This window comes from Chinchilla lanigera, unplaced genomic scaffold (assembly GCF_000276665.1).
Source record: "Chinchilla lanigera isolate Chin_1 unplaced genomic scaffold, ChiLan1.0 scaffold00022, whole genome shotgun sequence".
Classification (NCBI taxonomy): Eukaryota; Metazoa; Chordata; class Mammalia; order Rodentia; family Chinchillidae; genus Chinchilla; species Chinchilla lanigera.
In genome coordinates, this window is record NW_004955423.1 from 959,823 (window position 1) to 967,330 (window position 7,508).

General features: G+C 48.7%; 1 long non-coding RNA gene across 2 annotated transcripts in view; it reads right to left on the minus strand.

The window, feature by feature from the left end:
* LOC106148536 overlaps nucleotides 1–2,013 on the minus strand; it is a 4,085-nt gene extending 2,072 nt beyond the window's left edge. Inside the window, exon 1 of one of the 2 annotated variants that reach the window (XR_001234079.1) lies at nucleotides 1,909–2,013. This is a non-coding gene — a long non-coding RNA (uncharacterized LOC106148536). Of the gene's footprint in view, nucleotides 1–891; nucleotides 1,029–1,908 lie in introns of those variants that run through there. The other variant, XR_001234080.1, reaches the window with a different exon arrangement.
* Between the last annotated feature and the right edge of the window lie 5,495 nt (nucleotides 2,014–7,508).

Genomic DNA, 7,508 nt, shown 5'->3' on the forward strand with positions numbered 1-7,508 from the left:
AATTTATGTACCTTTATTTTCTTTTTCAATTATAATAGTATACTTTACAGTTTGTTTTAAAATATATTTTTTCACTTAGTAGTACATCATGAATGTATTCTTATGCTGCTATAGAGATTTTAATGGCTATATAGTACTGTATTACATAGGTTTTATATGGCCAATTCTCTATTACTACACATTTATTTATCAAACACTGATATAAGCACCTACTACATGCCAGGATAGTTCTAAGCTCTGTACAGCTATCAACTCGTTTAACTCTTATCTTACCTCTACAATAAGTACTATTGTCGTCCCCATTTTGCAGATAAGGACACTGAGTCACAGAGCGCTTAAATCTAAGTGCCAGGTACAGTGGTGCATGCCTGTAATCCCAGCTATCCATGAGGCTGAGGCAGGAAGGTTACAAGTTTGAACCAGCCCAGGGAATTTAGTAAGCACCTATCTCAAAATTTCAAAATTTTTAAAAGGTATGGGGATATAATTCAGTGGTACTGTGTGTTGGGTTCAATCCCCAGTCCCACAGAAATAAGTAAGTAAGTAACAAACAAACAAAGAGCTCATTTAAGATCATAGCACACTGCAAGTGGCGGAACAGGATTCAAACCCAGACAAGCAGCTCCTTGTCAGCTGACTTGCCTCCCTCTGCCCCATTAAAAAGACGGTCTTTTACCCCAGAGAATGGCTTAATCTTCATAAAACTTCACTGGCAAATAGGGGAACTGCTGTCCTATGAGTCACTGCTGTTTAGAATTAAATCGTCAGCTGCTGAGACAACAGGCAAAGAAGCATCTGGGCTGATAGGCGGTGTTTAGCTTCGCAGCCACAGATGATTCCAGGGGACACTGCAGACTCAGGTCCACCCAGCCCGAGGCCCTGGTAACTTACCCCGGGACTCAACCAGAGAAGCCCTGGTTCCCCTGACAGACTGTTAACTTCCTCCACCAAACGGGGAAGCCTTGTCCTTCACTTCCAGCCAGAGGAGCAGCTGCATCTGACCCAAGCTGGCCTGGAGGCCGGAGAGAGGTAAGGGAGGAAGCGGGCTGGGGGCTGCCGCGCTACACATAGCTCGGGGCAACACTGAGCTGGCAGGAACTGCAGCCAAGGCTGGGGGCATGGGTTCTTCCAGCCTGCAAAGTGACTTCTGGGGCAGCACACAAAGCTTGTGAGAATCCCCTGACTAACCCACAGAGGCTCCAGGGTAATTGCTTTCTGGGTGACTCTAGGATCCATATTCGCTGTAGCCTTGAGACTGGGCTTTGGCTATGGCCACCTCCTTTCCTATTCTTATCCTTCCAGTAAGGATAATATGATATCATAGTTGACTATGATAACTGTTCTATTTGACTTCTTTAATTCTAACTTACTTAATTCCCACAACAGTGCTATGAGACAGAACAGTAGTTAACATAATTATTTTCAGTAGTTAACCATAACCATTTTAGTGATGAAGAAAGGCAGTCACAGCAGTTAAATACCCTAACATAGAGGGAAAAGGGTGTCAGGTATGGGGAATACTGCTCGGTGGGTGTGACCTTAACTTGAACCTGCACCTCAGAATGGCCCACCACAGCAGGTAGCTTGGCTGGGAGGGAAACAGTAGTCAAGCTATCTTGTTCTCTTGAGCACAGGGAAATTGGAATTTGATAAGGGAAAGTGTTAAGGGCTGGAGGTGCCTAGAAGTTGTATTTTATTTAACCACCTTACGCATTGGTTTTCAGGTGCAGGGAGTAGAGTTATATGAAGTAACATTCCTACTTTCTTCCTGGGAGGTCTGTCAATTTCATTCCTTCTTTTACAAGGGAACTTAGAATATGCAGACCCCATGTCTTAGTTACATTTTTTCTTGCTGAGACAAAATACCCAACACCCAAAGTTAAAGGAGGAAAGGTTTATTCGGCTCACAGTTTGCAGAGGTTTCAGTCCACAGCTGGCTGGCTCCAAGGCAGCGTGGGTTGGTGGAGAGAACAGTTCTTGCCAGAAAGCAGGCAACAAGCAGCAAGCAGCAGCAGCAAGTGACAAGCAAGAAGCAGCAACCCTCTTTCTGTCCTTTATATCCTATCTAGGACACCTACCCTTAGGGCATGTAGCACTCACACCCAGGGTGGGGCACCCTTAATCCTAGCATCACACCATGAATCAGTGCCAGCATCACATCTTTTCACACACCCTAGATCCAGCCACCTCTGAAAAGCCCTACCTATTACTTCATCAGGCTTTGGGGGGCAGCTAGATATAAGCCATAACACCCCATATCCAAAGCCAGCATCTCAGAGTGCATTGGTTTGGAAGCCATGGTTACCCCTGCAGGGCCCGTACCTGTCTGACCCTCTAAATGTTCAATTTTGAGATCTATTCTCCCCCATGAACAGATGCAATAGACTGCCCCCAAACTTGCAATGACTTCCATCACATCAGATGCAACCTCCAACTCTGAAGACACAGTGTGGTCCAATGGCAAAGTGCTCCATGGCTCCAACACCCAGCTGGAATCTTAGCCCTGTTCCCTCACTATGATCAAGTGTCTCTATGATAGTTCTCATCTATGAGGGTAATAGATGCCTAGCATAGAGAAAGAACTTAACAGACAGCACCTGTTCTTATTCCTTGGGACCTCATTATTACCATTCATGCCACCCCCGGCTCATTACACTTCAATCACACCATCCTTCTTCCTGTTCCTGAAACTTGCCAGACCCATTCAGACGTTTACCCTAGAGTGCCTAGAACCGTGGGACCACACTCACCACCCCTGCTGGACCTGTGGCCTGCTGGTTGTTTGTCATTTTAGGCTTCATCTCAGGGCGCCTCCTCAGAGGGGCCTTCCTGGCCACCCAGTCTAAATCAGCCCCAGACTCTCTCTAGCCCATTGTCATTCTATTGGAATTTCTGTGATGATGGAAATGATTTGCATCCATGCCACCAGCCAGCCCCAAGGTGGCTGCACCAAAAATGTGGCTGCAGTGGACTGAAGCACTGCACATGTCATTCCATCTTAATCATTTAAACTTAAGAAACATCCTGTGGCTACCAAATTGAACAGCGCAGCGATAGCCCCTGCCCGGCTTTTTGGTCATCATAACACTTAGCACTCGGACTCAGCTTGCAGATTTATTCGTCTGTAGCGTATGGTCTGTCTCCCCCACCTAGAGGCTGGGCTCAGTGGAAATGAAGGCTTTGCCTGCCTTGCCCACTGCTGTGCTCCCCCATGGCTGTGATGGCATCTGGGTGCTTGTAGGGGCTCATTAAGATTTGTCAAATGAATAAATGAACGATTGGGCCTATAAAGGCACTGTATAAACAAAAACACATAATGTGCATGTGATATATATTATCATTTTATGTTATGTATAATTTAAAAGCCTGCAGAATTGTTTCACTGTTTAAAAACCCTAACACACAAGCTGATTGTTAAAGACCAATAATTTTAGAGTCGTTTTCTCTCTGCGAATGTGTTTTCATTTCTCCAAATGAGACCCCTCACCATCAACACTGTATATATAATCTGTTTTCCCTCCAGAAACTTCAGGAGGGTGCAGCCCGCCCACAGTTCCATTTCCAGATAACTTGAGCAACGCATCTTCACACTAAGGCATACGTGGGAGCTCTTCCCTCAGGGGCCGGCCACCACAGCTGGCCCTGGAGTGTAGGCTGCATTCACTGGTCCCCAGGTCTGCTTAGCTGCTTCCCAGAGATCCCAGCTTCAGGCTTAACAAGGGTTAGGTTCAAAGCCCCTGAAATGCACGGGGAGCTGCCTGTCTAACTATCATGGAGACATGAATATTCCTAAGGGCATTACAGGAACCTGGAAATTAAAAGCAAGGTGGAAGCAAGCTGTCTGCTTCCTGTGGGAGCAGCGAAGCAGAGCTGCCCTGAAACACAATGCCTAGCACTCCTGAAAGGGCTGGGACCTGGCCAGTCCCATGCCACTGGGCTGTGTGTGGTTTCCAGGGAGGCCTCAGGCTGTTATCTGACCTCCTGTCTTAATGAACTGTGTTGACTCCATGTCTGCCTCTGAGAGAACTCTGAGACTGGAGCAGCAGAGTCAAATAAGGGACAGGGGATGTCCCCCCAAGGATGCCATAACAGACTTACTGCAGGGCTTGGTGGCCACAGTAGCTGCTTCCAGTGCTGAAGGCCATGTGGTGGGCTTATTAGGCTCAGCTTGATGTGCCAAGCTGGCCCTGACCTCACTTGACTTGGACCTGATCTGATAAGTTGGTGGTACAGAGTGGAGACACGTTGGGCCGAGGTTGTTTTTAAGACTCCTTTGTGGTCAGCGTGCTTAGATTTGTTGTCAACATTCTCTCTCTACAGGTCTGCCTGACCCCCCAACCCCACCCCTACACCCAGACACACATTCTTCTCATAACACCAGGCTGGATTCCAGGGCTGGGACAGGAAGGGGGACAGGGGCTTCAGGAAGAGATCTGTTGCAGCAATGTGGATAACCCTGTGGGGCAGGAAGTGGGCAAGGCTATGTATGTTGGCCCCAGACTTCGGCCACAAGAATTCCACACCTGAGGCACAGTGGAAGATCGAGCTTATTCAAAACGAAAGCACCAGGAGCTCTGTGTCCGTCTGATCCCACCCCACCCACAAATTTCAGCACGGCCTGGGCCCTTTAGCCACCCTTACCAAGCCCTTCTCTGTGCCAGGCCCTGCCCTGCCCCTGAGGGTGACTCAGGTACTTTTGAGAAGCTGAAGGCAGGGTGCAGGAGGACATCTGGCTACCCTCAGGGACACTGGAAATGGTTCTTCTGCCTCAGGTGCCGCTGCCTGAGTAGTGAGTCACCAGGACCTTGTTGGCCCCAGGTCAGTCCTCCAGATCCTGCTAGGCCTGTGGGCAACAGAGAGGGAGGCAAAATCATCTTTGAAAAAAGGCCCAGGGGCGGGGCCAGAAGGTGGGCATGAAGCTCAAAGGAAGGAGCCAGCGTGGAAAGCGGACCCGCTGGCCTGCCAGTCAGCACCCCACTGCACACCACCCATTCGTACAGCACGTTTTTCTGTCCCCAGGCTTTATGTTATTTCCACTCCTTGCAAATGTTTGCTAATTTGACATTATCTTTTTCAAAATAACATGCTTTTGTAAAGTCATGCCCTGTGCCAGGAATCTCAAGGTTTTCCTGGCAGACAAGACACATGTGGGGGGACACTCATCCTCAGTTCTCTCACTTGGTAGAATACCAGCGAAGGAGACCTGTGGCGTGGGGTGGCCAGTCACTCAGGTGCGTGGCCTCTCCTAAAGGTGTGGATAGAGAGGGACCTCAAGCGTCCTCAAGGAAGCTCAGTAAGGGACTCAGAACAGCAGAGAACATACCCACCAGGGCTCCTTCCTAGGAAAGTGGGGGCGATGGAGTTTATGATGGTTCAGCCTTTATGGGTCGGGTCGTGTGCCCAGTGCATCATTGTACCCAAATCCTGAAGGCCAGTCTGAGAGTAGGGCACTTACTCTTCTCAACCCCATTTCAAAATGGGGATACTGAGGTACAGGGAAAGGCAAAGAATTTGCCCAAGATCATGGGACTTGAAGCAGCAGAACCAGTCCTGACATTCAGGTTGGGCTGACTAGGTAAGCTGTGATTTTAGTGACCTCTACCCACCTCCCACTGGACAATGTCCACTGCAGGTGCCCTCCAACTGTGCCCTGTGGGAAGCCCCTCCCTCCGGTCCACAGGAGTGTAAGAGCATTCCGCTTCCCTTCTCAACAGGCTGGAGAGGCACATCCCTGGGCTGATGTGATGTCTCTTCCTGCGGATTTCTGCTGAAATGTGGCTCCCAACTGTGTCCATTTGTTTAACCCAGGAGAATCCTGTTGGGGAAAGATTATGAAAATATTTGCTGGCCTTGCAGGGAGCATTCAGAGCTCCTGCAGGAGCATTATTGGGGGTGTGAGGTGCCATTGTTCTCCCTGGCTTCTGTTTGTGCCACTGTGGGGGGGGGGGAAAGAGGAAATCTATATTTAACCAATAGGTGAAAGCTATATTTAGCCTTCCTTGAGCACATTAGGGATGCACAAGTACAGTGCAGATATCGGCCTGTGGTATGTCGTTAAATAGGCATTTAGTAATTTCCTACTCTGAAATATTACAGGGGATCTAAAACCTGAGCAGGTAAAGTTCAATGAACATACTCCTAGAATCCTAGGTGTTCGGAGCCCTTGGGATAGAGGAGGTGTGTCCCAACATCTTGGTTGGCTCTACCTCTGACTCAAGGGCAAGTCCCTCATCTCCTGGGACTTGTATGCTTTGCCTGTAAGATGGGGTGGGACAGCCCCAATAGTTGATCTTTGCAAGACACAGAAGCTTCTAAGAGCCAGGCTATCCAAGACCCTACCTACGTAAAAACTGGGAGGTTTTGGGCAACTTGGGTAGTCTTTCTGGGTTTCAGTTTCTCATTGGAACTTCGTGCATGTGCACACGCGTGTGTGTGACAGGTCTGCATGTAATGTCTCTGACTCTGTGCTTGGCTATTGCATAACCAACATGCAGTAACCTTCAGCAGTTATTAGTTATGGCCTTTCATTGCTCTCAGATTTTATAAACTAAACTGTGGATCTTGGCAGTCACTCTGAAGGATCATGCTTCGGTTGTGTTGAGCGAAAGGCTGAGAATGGGACTGGAGGGGAAGAAGAGTCTTCTTTTCTGAAGTTTAAAAATAGGACAGAGATGAGTGGGCAGGCAGAGGAGTGGGGAGAATCACTGAGGTCCACGTAACCAGCGCCTGAGTTCTTCTGCTCCCTGCCCGCCTCACAGGGCACAGCTTTAGTGCAGTGATTTTTTCCTGTATAAAAATCCTTGGGGATGGGTGGGAAGCAAGGAACATAATTTCTCACAAAACCTGGGCTCCCTGGCAGTGTCCGGAGTTTGTACAGGAAGGGAGAAGACAGTAGAGAGATTGACTTCTATCACTCAAGCAGAGCTCTGTGAAATTTTTTTTTCTGTTCCTTTTCACTATTTTGAGTTTCTCTCTCCCCTAGGGAGATACCTCACAGGTGACAGTGTGGGTTAAAAAACCCCATGTGTTAGAACCAGACAGACTGAGGGGCTGGGTTCAGATCACATCCTGGCAGCTCACTAGCAGTCCAGACGTTTCTCCCCTCTCAGTGTCTTTGTCTGTAAAATGGATATAATGGGACTCATCTTGCCGGGTTGCTGGGCAATGAGACCCCATATCATGTACAGCACAGAACAGGGGTTCAGCCAAGCTTGCCCCCTCCTCAGCCTGCCTTTTACCCCTGTGCCTGACAGGGTCCTCCGCTTCCTGTGCACCTTCTGTGCCAAGCCAAAAAGGCAGGAGGCCAGGTTTTCTGCGGCTGTGTGCCGTTGGCTTTCAGCACAGGGCTATAATCTTCCTAGAAGTGCCAGGCAGGTTAGAACCTGTGGGCTGTTGTCAGTAGTGGATGCTGCTAAGGGAAGCTATAAATAGGAAAGAAACAAAAGGAGAAAAACGCATCAGCCCCTTCTCATGTGGCTTTCAGCTGCAGGCTGGTGGCTTAGCTCTGC